The sequence below is a fragment of the Vidua chalybeata genome, chromosome 19 (assembly GCF_026979565.1).
Source record: "Vidua chalybeata isolate OUT-0048 chromosome 19, bVidCha1 merged haplotype, whole genome shotgun sequence".
Taxonomy (NCBI): Eukaryota; Metazoa; Chordata; class Aves; order Passeriformes; family Viduidae; genus Vidua; species Vidua chalybeata.
In genome coordinates, this window is record NC_071548.1 from 7,705,140 (window position 1) to 7,720,545 (window position 15,406).

Here is a 15,406-nt window from a genome sequence, read left to right on the forward strand (position 1 = left end):
AGGAGCCCCTCAAATCCCTGCCCCGCAGGAAACCCCCAGGCTCGGGCAGGGAGAGCCCATTCAAAGGGAATGGGCCAATCAATAAATCAAGGCAGCTGGAAAATGAAACCAGGGGGTTGGGACAGGAGTTTTCCTTTTTTCCAGGGTTTTTTTTTCCCCCTCCTCAATTAAAGCAAACGAAGCTGCCAGTGCAGGCGGGTGCTGAGCTCGGGGTGCCGGGGAAATGAGCTCTGTAAATTACAGCTGGGATATGTGGAAGTGTTGAAAAGGGATCAGCTGTTCCCCAGCTCGGCAGGGCAGGGCGCTGGGAGCACCCAGTTCTGCAGGAAGGTGGGATTTTCTCCCAAAATCCATCTTCAGGTGGATCTTACCTGGATGTCAGTGAGGGGGAAGGAGATGCTTGTGAAGGTTGTGCCGAAGGGATTGGGAATTATCCCAAAGATCTGTCGGGATTGGGTGACAAAACCCTGTCCTAAGCAAGCCTGTTTGGCCCTGGGGCATTTGGGGGCTCTTTCATGGGATCTGAAACTCGCTGGGATTTTGGGATCAAACCTCAGGGTGCTGTTGGAGGGGTGGGAGCACCGTCCTGCTTGGGGACGGGGCTTCGTGGTGGCCCCGGCAGCGCCGGGGTCGTGGTTGGACGGGAGGAACTCGGGGGTGTTTTCCAACAGGAATCATCCCGGGATTGTGGGGGAAAATGGGGACTGTGGGGAAAATGGGGATTGTGTGGGGGGAAATGGGGACTGTGGGGGAAATGGGGACTGTGAGGGAAATCGGGACTGTGTGTGAGGAAATGGGGTTTGTGTGAGGAAATCGGGATTCTGTGCAGGGAAATGGGGACTGTGGGGGAAATGGGGATTCTGTTGGGGGGAAATGGGGTCTCTGTGGGAAATGGCTGCCTTTGGGTTCTCCCCTCCTTGCTGTGCTCCGGGGCACCGGGATGATGGGATCGGTGGGATGATGGGAGCAGGCGTTAATGGCTCTGTGCCTCAAAGTGAACCGCAGAATCCCTGGAATAACCGGGAAAACCTTGGAAATGACAGGAAGCCAAGCAGAATCCCTGGAATAACCGGGAAAACCTTGGAAATTACAGGAAGCCAAGCAGAATCCCTGGAATAACCGGGAAAACCTTGGAAATGATACGAAGCCAAGCAGAATCCCTGGAATAACCGGGAAAACCTTGGAAATGACAGGAAGCCAAGCAGAATCACTGGAAAAACTGGGAAAACCTTGGAAATGACAGGAAGCCAAGCAGAATCCCTGGAATAACTGGGAAAACCTTGGAAATGATACGAAGCCAAGCAGAATCCCTGGAATAACCGGGAAAACCTTGGAAATGACACGAAGCCAAGCAGAATCCCTGGAAAAACCGGGAAAACCTTGGAAATGACACGAAGCCAAGCAGAATCCCTGGAAAAACCAGGAAAACCTTGGAAATGACATGGAGCCAAGCAGAATCCCTGGAATAACCGGGAAAACCTTGGAAATGACAGGAAGCCAGCGTGTGCCCCGTGGCTGAGGGTGCCCTCCGACCCTGGCACCGCAGGATCGGCTCCTGTGCCCCACAAAACCTCCAGGGCTGAGCCCTTTTCCAGGTGCTCTTCCCAAGCTTTTCCCCCTGGGATGGCACCACAGGGAGGAACAAGGAGCTTTTCACTCGGGGGTTTTCTCAGCCAGGAACCACTTCCAAAAATTCCTGATCAATTCTGGGACGGGCTCGGCTGGGAGAACATTCCTCCGTGCTCTCCTCAGTACATGCTTTCCCTCCCTCTGGCCCCGTGGGATTTTGGGGGGTCACCAAACCCTCTCTGCGACCCTTCCCCATCCCAGGGATGGGTTTGGATCTCGGGAATCCCAGTGGGTTTTGGGATGATCCATGAGCCAGCCCAAACACGGCCACGCACGGCTGAGTGTCGCTTCCAGAGGGATCCGTTGAGTGGGTGTGGAATGAAACTTCCTTTTTTCCCCTCAAATCCATGAGATTTAGTTTTGGAGACCTTGCTGGAACCCACTTTGGACAAACCTAAGGAAAACAAAACGCTTTTCCTTGCGCTTTCCCCTTTTCCTTGGGCTCCCTGCGGGCTCAGAGGTGTGGGATCCACGCCGTGGTCGCTGGGAGCTTTGGGATCAGGAGGGAACGGGCAGAGTTTGGGATGGGGATCCAGGTGGGATGAAGGCTTTTCCCAGTTCCTTTCCAGTGAGGATGGGTTTGGGTTCTGTGTTTGAGCGTTATTGGATTCTTTCGGCCGCGTGTCCTTGGGTCGGGCACTGGAAGACCTCATTGTTTTATCCATGTTTTATCTGGTTTTTATCTGTGTTTTATCCATATTTTATCCATGTTTTATCTGGTTTTTATCTGTGTTTTATCCATATTTTATCTATGTTTTATCCATATTTTATCCATGTTTTAGCTGGATTATATCTGTGTTTTATCCATATTTTATCTATGTTTTATCTGTGTTTTATCTGGATTTTATCTGTGTTTTATCCATATTTTATCTATGTTTTATCCATATTTTATCTATGTTTTATCTGGATTTTATCTGTGTTTTATCCATCTTTTATCCATGTTTTATCTGTGTTTTATCTGGATTTTATCTGTGTTTTATCTGGATTTTATCTGTGTTTTATCCATATTTTATCAATGTTTAATCTGGATTTTATCTGTGTTTTATCTATATTTTATCCATGTTCTATCCATGTCTTAGCTGTGTTTTATCCATGCTTTATCCATGTTTTATCTATGTTATGTCCATGTTTTATCTGGTTTTTATCTGTGTTTTATCCATATTTTATCCATGTTTTATCTGGTTTTTATCTGTGTTTTATCCGTATTTTATCCGTCTTTTATCTGGTTTTTATCTTTGTTTTCCCTGTGTGTTATCCATGTTTTATCTGGTTTTTATCTGTGTTTTATCCATATTTTATCCATGTTTTATCTGGATTTTATCTGTGTTCTATCCATGTTTTATCCATGTCTTAGCTGTGTTTTATCCATGCTTTATCCATGTTTTATCTATGTTATGTCCATGTTTTATCTGGTTTTTATCTATGTTGTATCCATGTTTTAGCCATATTTTGGCAGTGTTTTATCCTTGTTCTATCCATGTTTTACCCATGTCTTATCCATATTTTTTCTGTGTTTCATCCATGTTTTAGCTGTGTTTTATCCATATTTTTTCTAGGTTTTATCCATGTTTTATCTGTTCTCATCTGTGTTTTATCCATATTTTATCTGTTTTATCTGTGTTTTATCCATGTTTCACCCATTTTTTTACCCATATTTCAGCAGTGTTTTATCCTCATTCTATCCATGTTTTATCCATGTTTCACCCCCATTTTATCCATATTTTAGCAGTGGTTTATCCACGTTTTACCCATGCTTTGCCCATGTTTTATCCCAGTTTTCTGTTCCAATTCAAGGGAAGCCCATTTACAAGGAATCCCTTTTTAAATTCCCCACGTTTAGGCCTCACCATCGATTCTGTGCCTCAAGCCCTGCCCTGCTCGATGCTCCTGGAGGGTTTTTGGTGCCACTCTCCAGATTCAGGCACCCAAAAAGGGACAAAGAGCCCCAAATCCACTCCCCTCTGAGCACCAAATTCCAGGTGAGTCCTGGATTTTCCCACCCTTCCCCAACCCCTAATCCTGACCCCAGGGCCCTTCCTGCTGCAGCTGAGAGGGAATTTTGCCTCTTGATCCAGATCCTGGTGGGAATGAAGCAGAGTTTTGCTGTGCTAATTTCCCTGCTGCTGGGTTCTGTCATTATCTTTTTATAGGGATGGGTGTGTTCCCAGCTTTCCTGCCGTGCCAGGGGTGGGAGAGGTGCCCTGGCACACCTGGCTTTGCCCTGTGCTTTGGGAATTTTGGGCATTGGGATGGAGGCGCCCTGGGGGCTCCCCAAGGGTTGCGCTCTTTGCATCCCCCAATCCTGGGCGTCCAAAATTCCTCCTCCTGAAATTCCTCCTTTAAGGGGCAAAGGCTGGAGCATCCCAGGGCTCACAGGGAGTGATGGCACTTGGGAAAGGAGATTCCTGCCCTGGGGAAGCACGGCTGGGTCGTGCCAGGGCAGGTTTGGCTGCTCTTGGGTGAGTCCCACCAGCATCTCCAGGACCAACAATTCCCATTGCACTGGGAGGGCAATGCTGGTGCTGATGGGCCTCACCGTGACCTGCTGGGATCCTGGGCAGGGAGATTTCTCCCTTCCCACAGGGATATCAGGTCCTTTGGGATAAGGAGATGCAGATCGTGGTGGTTGGAAGCCCTGCAGGGAGGCAGGATCCCGTCAGGCTGGGGGAGCGTCTCCCTCTGCTCCGCTCGCACTGCATCCAGCTCTGCCTCAGCTCGTTCCACTGGGATTTCATTCCCTCATTTTCCGTGGAAAGGAGGAAGGGAGAGAGGGGAGAAGCAGGGGGCACAGAGAATTAATCAGCTTAGGGTCAGCACAGGAAAAAACACTGCTTAAATGGGTAATCCCCGGGCTGGAAATCAGCTCAGAGCTGCGAAATCAGTGCGCAGCCGGATGGGTTTTCCTCCTTCCCTCCCTCCCTCCCTCCCTCCCTCCCTCCCACCTCCAGGAACAGGGGTAGGGACAGGCCAGGACTCCAGTGTGGCTTTTGCACCTTTGTTTGGTGTCACTCCCTGACCCGAAGCTTTCCAGAGAGCTCCTTGCCCCACATGTGTGGCTCTGGGACAGAGCCGTGGGGAGCAGAGCTGATCCTGGGATGGGATCCTGTGGGATGCACAGCCAAACCCAACCCACGCCCTCCCTGGGGACAAACACGGGGGGTTTGCAGCTCTTCCCACCCTGGGAGCAGTTTATTGTGCACTGCAATGGGAGACAGGTGTGGGAATGAGGAGGGGACCCCCTGTGATCCCTTTTATCCTGGGGATCCAATCCCTGCTCGCCTCTGTGGGTGCAGGAGGAACCTCAGAGCATCCCTGCGATGCCTTGGGAAGGCTGAGCTGGAACAGAGGCTGGACAGAGCTAAAGGATAAAGCAGGGATTTGTTAAAAGGATCTCCTCCATGGATCCACCTGGGGCAGCACCAGAGCCCAGCCAGGGCTGCACCCAAGAGGAACCAAAATGGTCCCAAAATGCACGAGCGCTCCCGGGGGCTCTCACTGGGATCAGCTCTGCTCCATTTGCACCTTGCAGTTCATTGTCCCATTCCAGCTCCAGCCCAGGCACTCCCATCCTGCTTGTTTTTCTCTCTCCAGCCCACGCTGTTTGTGCTCCTGGGCTGAGCTTTGGATCATTTGTCCTTGGTGCCCAGCTGGAGCAGGAATTGTTTTGTCTCCCTGCTCTGTGCACAGAGCTCAGCATCCCCTCATGTGAAGCCCAGACCCACACACTGAAGCAGCACAGAATGTGAAAAATAGAAAAGCTCAAACCTGAGGGATCACCTCCCCTGCAGCAAATGGAGACCTCCTGTTGGTGAGGAGGGGGCAGAGCCCTCCAGCTCCTTTGGAGGATCCAGGGATCCCATGGATCACCAGGAGCTCCTGCTGCTGGCAGGAGCCAAGGGGAGCTGCCAGCTCCTGCCTGCCCACGGCAAGGGGCTCCAGAATTCCAGCAGGGAAAGCAGAAATGCTGGGAAATCAGCAGAGCCCTGCTCAGGGAATGTCACTGCACGGCCCATCCCTCAGGGGTTTGTCACCGTGGGGACACTTGAGTAAATGACCCAGAACTGCCAGAAAACTTCCTGAAACCTGGGGCAGCGTGGGCTGGCCCAGGCTGATGTCACCCTGCTGCAAAAATGAAGGGGAATGGGACTTTCTGCATTCCTGGCCCTGCCTGCCACGGGGCTCTCGGGAGCCAGGGTGGCCTTTTCCTGCGGGGAAGGAGGGGAAATTGCTCGAAAGAGCAGGAGACAGAACAGGTTGGAGTGTGTCAACGAGAAAGTCCTCAGGGGTGTGCCTGGAGCGGGGTGGGGGGGGGGTGAGAAGTTCTATTTTTAGGCTTCCACCTGTGCTCAGGTTTGGGGGCTTGGTCAGGGCTGGAATTTGAGGAGGAAGCTGCGGATGGAGCTGGGAGCAGTGGATTCCCAGAGCATCCCTCTGGGAATGAGCCAGTGCCAGGACTCACCCGGGCCATCCCCTGGGATGCAGCCAGGGCACATCAGAGCCACCCCTGGGGTGTCCTCGGCTCCTTCCTGCAGGGTCCTCCTGCCCCTCTGAGGTTCGTGTGGTGCCGCATCTCCGGGGAGCTCTGCACACCCCGGGTTATTTTGGGGTTAAAGAGGCGGCGTTTGGGGGGGGGGTCTCACCCAGTCTGACCCCCAGCCCTGAGCATCCCCCCGCCGCAGGGGGCTCGGGCCGGGTGTCCGTGAGTCAGAGGCGGCTGTGCCGGGCTCTCGGTGACTCACGGAGCTGCCAGCGCCCGTCTGGCTCGGGGTTACTCATTAACACCTTCCCAGCAGGGGTGGCCTGGGAACAAAGCTCTGCTCCCGCCGGGAGCTGTGACCACACCTCTGCCGGGGCTGGCTGGCACGGCCTGGGGATCATGGCTTGGGACAGGCTCTGGGAGCTGGGCTGGGGCTGCCCGGAGAAGGCTCGGGGCTGAGGGGCTGCCCCGAGCCTGGCTGATCCTTCCGGGCTGCTTTAGATCCTCCTGCAGTGAGGCAGCTGCTCCAGCTCTGGAGGGCACACAGGAACCCACAGAGAAGCTGCTCCATCCCTGGAAGTGTTCAAGGGAGCAGCCTGGGACAGTGGGACGTGGCAGGGGGTGACACTGGATGAGTTTTAAGGTCCCTTCCCCCCCAAACCATTCCATGACTCCACAGCGCAGCACATCCTGCGGTGCTGGTGATGCAGGAGGCAGCATGGCGAGGATTTCTTCCCAAGGATCCCAAATTCCCAGCCCAGGTCACCTCCTGGGCAGGCTGGGGACGTGAGGTGGCCCAGCCTGGGGGGTTCTGCCTGTGGGGGAGCTGGGAGGAAGGAGCTGGAAGGATCCCCTTGTGAGATGGGGCGTGTGTGACACGCAGGGAGGGAAGGACACAGGGAGAGAGGGAAGGACACAGATGTGCCAGGACTTCCCTTTCCGAGGTTTTTGGGGCCAGCCTGGGTGTGGGTGCAGCGCCAGGGCACGGTGTGCTGAGGCAGCTCTGCTGGGAGCAGTTCCTGCGACTGGGGCTGTGGCTCTCCAGCTGCATTTTTGTAAATCCAGCCCTTTGGATGGAAGAATTGCAGCAGTGAAAGCGGAACTGGGGCATGTCTGAGCAGGGCCAGGGGTCTGAGGGAGCAGCAGGGAGGTGGGAGCTGCCAGAATCCTGTCCCTGCCTCGTGGATCCCTTTCCTGTTTGGCTTTGCTGCCCACACAGTTCGTGCTCTCGCCGTCTGGGGATGCTCCCACCCTCCACAGCCAGAATTCCCGTTTTTATTCCTGCACTTTGCTCTGCTCCTGGAGAACATGGCTTTGGGGAGGGCAGATCCCATCCCAAAATGTGCAGGTCCTGTCCTGCCGCAGGCTCAGCACCTCCTCTCTTGGCTCGGGGTGCATCCTCTCCTCTGGCCGGGATGCTACTGAGCCCTCGCTCCATCCCTGCTCTCCCGGGATGTTGTGGGGGCTCGTGGAGAGGACAGAAGCCCCGGGGCTGGTGGCCAGGAGACGCTGGTGGCTCGCAGTGTGTGGCCTGCCTGTGCTGCTCGTCCTTCCGGGCTGGGGCTCAGGGAAGCAGATGATCCCTCCTGGGGAATGGGGGAGGAACGGGAGAAAATCAGCTGCACCTGAAATCTGCCTGGCTCTGAGGGTCAGTGCTGGGGGGAAGGAAGGAGTGGGGTTTTGTGGGTCAGTGGGGCCTGGCTGGGCCTTCCTTGGGGGAAAGACCCCTGGGTCTTCCTTGGGGGAAAGCAAAGGGCTCTGTCCTGCAGGTTAAACTGGGGCACTGAACCGAATTCACACTTTCAGGACGTGCTGATGTCCCCAGGACAGGACAGGACAGGATGGGGACATCGCTCCCGGTGTGTCCCTGCACTGCTGTGCTGATGTCCCCAGCACAGGACAGGATGGGGACATCGCTCCCGCTGTGTCCCTGCACTGCTGTGCTGATGTCCCCAGGACAGGACAGGACAGGATGGGGACATCGCTCCTGGTGTGTCCCTGCACTGCTGTGCTGATGTCCCCAGCACAGGACAGGATGGGGACATCGCTCCTGGTGTGTCCCTGCACTGCTGTGCTGATGTCCCCAGGATAGGATGGGGACATCGCTCCCGGTGTGTCCCTGCCCCATCCCCGCGGAGCTCCGGCCGCATCCCGAGCTGCCCGAAGGCTCCTCCGGGGTGGAGGCGGCCGGAAGCGCCTTTGATGTGCGGGTGTTCCCCGCGTTCGAGCCCGAGATAAGAGATCAGAGCAGCCCGGGGGCTGCGCTATCGCCCTGCGCCTCTGATCGCTCCCGGCCGCGGCTCCTTCAAACGCGGCTCTGCCCGGGCGCTCCCTGCGCAAACCGGGCGCGGCTCCTCGGGCACTCACAGCTGCACCCCCGGGCTCGGCTGCAGCTCCGTGCCCTCCTGAGGGGCTGTGGGCTGCCGGCGGAGGGGTTGGACCCTCGGGATGTTCTCCTCTGGGGTGTCGCCAGCTTCTCTGCGTGTCCCACGTCCCGCTGTGCGCGGCTCCCCAGAGCCCGGGAGTTCGGGCTTGGTGCCTTGCAAACCCCAGTGATGCTCACCAGGTGCCTCTGGGGTGCCACCACCGATGCTTGAGCTCCCTGCCTGTCCCATATCCCGCTGGTCTCTGCTCCCCAGAGCCTGGGAATTCGGGGTTGGTGCCTTGCAAACCACGGTGATGCTCACCAGGTGCCTCTGGATGTTCTTGGGTGCCTCTGGGATGCCACCACCCATCTTTGAGCTCCCTGCCCATCCCAGATCCCGCTGTGCAGTGATCCCCAGCCCCTGGGAATTCGGGGTCGGTGCCCTGCAGAGCTCAGGAGGTGCCTCAGGGCTGCCACCAGCAGTGTTTTAGCTCCCTGCCCGTCCCAGATCCCACCGTGCTGTGGTGCCCAGCCCCTGGGAATTCGGGGTCGGTGCCCTGCAGAGCTCCGTGGTGCCCGAGGGGCAGGAGGTGCTGGGGCAGGCAGGAGGATCTCCCAGCTGTGGTTCCCAGCAGCGTGTTGGACTGCACAGCAGAGGCTGGGGGGAAAGAAGAGAAGGGTCTGGGGCTGCTCCTCCATCTCCTCCTTCCCACATCGCTCCAAAGCCTGGATTTGGTGCCGAGGGAGGGTCAGCCCCTGCTCCAGCCCTGCCTGGCCCTTCCATTAACGCTGCTTTTCCTTGGCAGGGTCCGTGCTGAAGGCTCGGGGTGAGGGACAGAGGGACAGCCAGGACAGCCAGGAGCAGCTCCCGGGGACAGGACGGACACTGCAGCTGGAGCTGAGGGGCCACCAGGGCCACCAGGGACCAGCAGGGACCAGCAGGGACCAGCAGGGACCAGCAGCTCCCCTGGGCAGCGATGGAACGTCAGGGCTGGGAGAGGCTCTGCCCCGAGCTCCAAACACAAATCCAGCTCCACACCCCCCAGCCTGGCTGGGCTGCACATCCCTGCAGGAGCTGAGCTGCTCCCACCTGGAACTGACAGGACTAATGAGCAACTTTCTGCTGGGCTTTGGGAATTACCCTTTTGGATCCTGCCAATGGATGGATGGATGAATGGAGAAGAGCTCTTGGGTCGAGCAGGAGCTCAGTGCTGTTCTCTGCCAAGGACCAAGCGCTTCCCTGGTTTCCAGTGGATTTTTTTTTTTTTTTTTGGTGTTTATTTTTACCCCTCTGCTTTTTTTTTTGCTGCTTTTTGGGGCTTTGGGTGTTTCCTGAGGATGCTGGAGCTGCAGTGGATCCCGTGGTGGGAGCTGGAGCCTTTGGAAGAGCAGGAGCTGAGCTGGTGCTGGGCTTTCAGAGTGGCAGAGGCTCATCCTGTGCTGGGTGGCCTCAGGAGGCTCCTTCTGCCCCAGCTGGAGCATTCCCAGTGCATCCCAGTCCAGGTGGGACCGTGGAGCAGGAGCAGGAATGGGAGGGAAGCCCAACCCCAGCGAGGGGAATGTCACAGTGAGGGGAATGTCACCCTCAGAGACAATTAAATTGCATTTAATAAACCAACCCCACTGGCTCTGTGAGTGCTGGATGTTGTTTTCCATTTGCCACGGTTCTTTTCCAGGGGGTTTTGGGGATGCTTTGGATTGTCCAGGAAACCTTGAGGAACTCCTGTCCTAACAAAGCCAGCCCAGGAGTTTAACACCTTTATTTTGCAGGAAAGTTCTCCCATCCTTTCCCTCTTCCCTTTCCAGCCTTTAACCACCACTGCTGTCCCTCCTGCACCAAAAGCCACTGAAATGCAAATTATTTCCCCTAAAATCCTGCTGTTAATTGTCCTGGATTCTGTTCCCTTCTACCCTGTAAGCACCGGAAGGTGCCCTGTGGAAATAGAACATAAAAGGGATATTTATGTAGTGGAAATATCCGTTTATGATAATTATTTTTTTTAGGATTTTGAACATTATTGAACAAAAAAAAAAAAAAAAAAGGGGTCCTGTTGTATAAAAAGTATAAAAAGCCTCATGAGCATGGATTCAGAATAATTACTTGGGAGCAGCCAGGGTGACTGGAAGTTTCTGCCAGGATGATTTAGGTTGGAAAAGGTTTCCAGGACTGAGCCCAACCTGTGCTTGATGCCCACCTGGGTGTAAATGTGAATTTTGGGGTTCCTAAGGAATACTTCCCTCAAAGGCCTCTGGCTCCCCCAGCCCCGAGCAAACACGGCCAGGGAAGGGTGGGACCTTCCTGGGTGAGCAGCTGGAAAAGCAGCCTGGCCTTCCTGCCAGGAAACCCAGCCTGGGTGCACGCAGAAATCCCTGGATTTATGGCTTTGCTTTCCCAAATGCAAACATTTGGCATTTCCCAAATGCCTGCCTCGCCGGGCAGGCCCGGGGCAGGAATTCCCTGGCTGCTCCTCCAGCCTGGGAGTGGTTTGGGATGCTCTGTAGGGTACCTGAGCCCCTCTCTGAGGAAGGGCTGGGAGCCCCAATCCCCCAGCAATGGGAATTATCCCAAAGCTGCCCCGAGCTAAGCTCATTTTCCCTCTAAGCTCCCGTGCTTTGCTTAAGGAGAGGAACTTCTGCTGGCACAGAGCTCTGCTCCCTTCCACCAGAGATTTTGTGGAGCCCTGAGCAGGATGAGCCACTCCAGCTCCAGCTCTGGGAGCTCCTGCTGATGTTTTCCGGGTTCTTGGAATGGCAAAACCTTCCCCGAGCATGGTCTGACGTCCTCCCCCTCTCCAAATTAAGTGCCAGCCCTGCCTCAGCCTAATTAAAACCAGCAATGAGGACTGGGCCAGGCTGTAAAATTCTAGGACAGTTTTATGTGGAGCAATTAAAAGGAAGGTAAAAAAAAAAATTGTTAAGAAATTAAACACTAATTACTTTTTTTTTTTTTTTTTTTTTTTTTTTTTGGCCAGCTGAGCTGTTTTGGCAGTGGGGCTGTGAGGGGGATGCAAAACCTGCGACGGTCGGGTCCCTGCTGCCATAAATCTGCTGCATCAAATGTTCCCCTGCTCCTGAGCCCTGTAGCTCATCTGCTGCCAATTAACCTAAATCACGTTTTTTCAATTAAAATTCGAGGCCTGATGGCAGAGCCTGGTGGGGAGGGGGTGGCAGAGGCAGGGCCTGGGCTTCAGCGAGGTGGGAATATCTGCTTTAAAAGGTGTGATCCCATTTTAGTGTTTTCCATATAAAATGGGGTGTAAATGCCTGGGCTCTGGGGAGCTGTGAGGATCCCTGGCCTGGGGGGGGGGGGGGGGGGATTTACAGGGAATCCCACCTGGGAAGTTTGGGGTGATGGCACCTTCCCTGCCTGCAGGAAAACTCCTCTGGGATGGAATTCTTGCCTGGGATGGACATTTCCAGGCAGGGGCTGCCCGTGGCATTCCCGTTCTCTGGACAGAGGGGCACAATTCTGTCTCTCAGGAGGAGCACAGAGAGAAGAAGAGGAAACAATTTTTATCTTTGTATTTTTGTTATTTCGGTGTGGAGATTGTTTCCTCTTCTTCTCTCTGTGCTCCTCCTGAGAGACAGAACTGTGCCTCTCCGTCCAGGGAACGGGAATGCCGCAGCTGCCCGAGGTGTGAGGGTGCAGGGAAGGTGGAGCGATCCCGATCCTAATTCCGGTGTTTGGGAATGGGTGCCTTGTGTAACACCTGGGATAATTGGCCTTGGATGGGGAAGGAAGCTGCTGCTTCCTCTCTCTGTGTCTGGTCTTGCTCCCGGCTGTTTTCTCCGGTGCTTGGGAAAGGAAAACAGGCAGTGAAGTGTTGGGAAGGAGGGGAGGAAGGGCAGGGCTTGGAGCGAACCGTTCCCTTTATACCTGCAGCCACCCTGCCTTAAAAAACCCCATAAAGGTGGATAAACCTTCCCAGGCTGGAAAGAGAGGATGAGGAGCTGCTCCTGGCCCCCGGAATATTCATATTCCCTGTCTCCCTGCACTCCTCCTGCAGCTTGGTCCCTGCAGGGAATGTTGGGAATGGGTGGCCCATAAATCCTGGGGGTGCAGGCACAGAAATCCCCCTGGATAATTCCGTACTGGAAATGGAGCTTCGCCTTCCTGGTTCCAGGCTCTGCAGGAGCTTTAGGGATGGGGAGGGCACTCGTGGTCTTCCCACCTCTCCCCCATACCAGGATGTGCTTCCAAAACCTCTGGAGACCTCTGGTCTCATCCTGTAATTCCAATTATTCCCCCATCCGCCCCCAAAAATCGCCCCGGGCTCGTTGTTCCTGCAACAAGCCCCTGCAGGTTTTGCTGCTGGGAAAGCCAGGCTGGTTTATTAATACCCATAAGGTTAATTGCTGTAATGGGGGGGTGGCTGGCCGCTGCCGGGGATGTGGGTGTGGAAACTGCAGGAATGTTCTCGCGGGGAGGGGAGGACGCTCCTGCGGTTATTGTGGTGATGGGGTTGTGGCTTTGGGCTCAGGTGCTAAAAGAACGCTGAGAAACCCAAATGGATCCCCTCGGTTTAGGCTAAAAATACATCCGAGCCGGGATTCAACTGGTAATTAGCGCCTGCTAATTAACCAGCGCCCCAGGCGAAGGTGGTGATTCCCATGGCTTTGGATCCCTGCAGCCCAAAGGAGCCCCAGGGATGCGCAGGGCTGGCATCGGCCCCAGCGGGACCCCCAGCCTGGCAGTGCCAGCCGAGGGTTCTTGGCTCGTGGGGAGGATTATTCCAAGTGGAGAAGGAACTGCCCTTCCCCTTGCCCAGCCGGTAGAATTCCTGTCGGGAAAGGGGCAGGGAGCAGGGGGAGGGAGGCGCTAAATCTGATTTAACCGCGGTGACACCCCCGCACGGCCCTGCAGGGGTTAATCTGCTCCGGGCACGGGCGGCGGCTGCACATGACGGGCTTAGGGCAGTGCCAGGCACGGGTGGTCTCCAGCCAGGGGGTCCCGGGCTGGGGAAGAGGAGAGGCCTGGGGGTCCTCAGCCCTACACTGAGCTTTTGGGAGGGTTCTGCTTCCCGCGGAGGGGCTGGAGCTGGGCAAAGGGGGGGTTTGGTTGGAATGGCCATCCCTGAGGTGTGCAGGAAAAGCCTGGGGGATGTGGAATGGGCAAAGGGGGGGTTTGGTTGGAATGGCCATCCCTGGAGTGTGCAGGAGCAGCCTGGGGGACGTGGAATTGTCCCTGGCCATGGAGGTGAGCTTTAAGGTCACCCAACCCAAAGCATTCCAGGATCTCGTGTCTCCCGTGTGGATCCTGATGGAGAAACCTCTTCCCTCCTCTCCTGGGAGATATCCACCTCCTGCATCCCAGGTGTGCTGCTGTTCCCTGAGCGTTTCCCTCGGTGCTTTCCATGTGCTGCTGGACTTTGTCACCTTTAGGGACAGGCTGGAAAACTGGGAGAGATTTTTGAGCAGCCCCGGAGGTTTCCCGAGAGGTTTCCCTGGCATGGCTGGAGGAGCACTGGGGATGTGCAAACCCAACCAGGAGCTCCAAACCACAATGTTTTAAAGGCAAAAAAAAAAAAAAAAACAAAAACAAACCCAAAGAACTCAAGAATCCATTCTGAGGTTATTTTTGTTTAACTTCTGGTGTTTAAGCTAAAATTGGAGCTGCTGTTTGCTGGGAGGTTTCTGTTAGAGGGAAAATCAGATACCCTGGGATTTGTGGGAATTCTGCTGTGGAAGTTGGAACAGAGGAGGGAATGGGCAGTACCTCTGGGGCCTGGGGAGGGATTTTGGGGGAAGAAGAGTGAGGCACCAGCTCAGGTGGGGTGGGACTGGCCAGGCTGGGAGATGGGGATTTTTTGGTGGCCATCCCGTGGATTTAAAGGTGTTGTGGGTCAGAGTCTTCCAGAGGCCTTCAGGTCTTGTCCCAGGTGTTGTCCTCTAGGAAAAATCTCTTGGGGTGAGGTGATGCTGGTGGCCCTCAGGGAATGGGTTCCTCTCAGGCTCCCAAGGCTGACTCAGAGCCTGACTTTGTGGGAAATAAGGAAAAGCCCCACTGGAAAATGCACCTGCCAGCTTCCCAGTGATTTGTGCCCAGCACCACCATCCCAGCGGGAGCTGGGAACACGTCAGCCCTGCTGAGGGGCAGCCAGGCTTTGTTCCTGCCCTCCTTGGGATGATATTGGCGCTGGCTTAATTAAAACCACGGAGCCTAATTGTGGGAATGACAAGGAATTAACGAGGTGAAATCTGGGAAAAGATCTGGCCATGTAACCCTGCCCTGCTGCTCTCTGAGCTCTCCTCCTGAGGTGCCCCAGGGGATGTGTTTGCTCCCTGTTCCCAGAGGGAATCTCCCCCGTGGTTTCTCAGGGAGCAGTTTGCTGGATCCATCCCCTTCCTGCTGCTCCCCTCTTCCCACAGCTGATTCCAGCAGCTCTGGCTTTCCTGGCAGCTTCTCCTGGCTCAGCCCTTGCTGCTGAGGGGATGTCCCCAGGAAGGTGCCCTTGGATAACTGGAAACTGGAGTTTCCTCCTCCCTGCACCTGCTGCTTTTGGAGGATTCATTCTGGCAGGTTTTTTTTGGGATGAACTGGAGGGTGTTTGCCCTTGTGCCCGTGCAGGATGGCTCTGCTGCCCGCTGGCAGGTTGGGATTTGCATTTTTGGGAGTCTTTGGCAGTGGATTGCTGCCTGCCTCACTCCAGAGGTTCAGCAGGAAGCAGGGCTTGGTGGAAGCCCTGAAAACCGGGAAGGAGCAGGAGAAATTCCTCAAAAGAGCCTTCTCCTGGTGGGAGCTCTAACCTGAGTTGCTCTGTGGTTTTTAAGGCTCTCCCTCTGGGCTTCCTCCTCCTCTTTCTCCCACGGTGATCCCTCTGCCAACAGCTCCATCTCCAGCTGGGAAGCCTGGCCTGCCAGGACCTGGGGCCGTTGTGCTGCCAGGACCCTGCTCCCAGTGCTCCTTGGAGGGAATGTCCTCCTCTTCAAATCCT

The 15,406-nt window shown here is 55.3% G+C and overlaps 1 protein-coding gene across 4 annotated transcripts in view; it reads left to right on the forward strand.

Annotated features, from left to right (window-relative positions):
• LOC128797768 (serine/arginine repetitive matrix protein 2-like) overlaps window positions 1-15,406 on the forward strand; it is a 115,621-nt gene that overhangs the window by 35,805 nt on the left and 64,410 nt on the right. Inside the window, exons 3-4 of one of the 4 annotated variants that reach the window (XR_008434236.1) lie at window positions 3,470-3,608; window positions 9,278-10,099. The exons of 2 other annotated variants lie outside the window; for them this stretch is intronic. The gene's annotated coding sequence lies outside the window, so the exon portion shown is untranslated. Of the gene's footprint in view, window positions 1-3,469; window positions 3,609-9,277; window positions 10,100-15,406 lie in introns of those variants that run through there. One more of the 4 variants, XM_053960630.1, reaches the window with a different exon arrangement.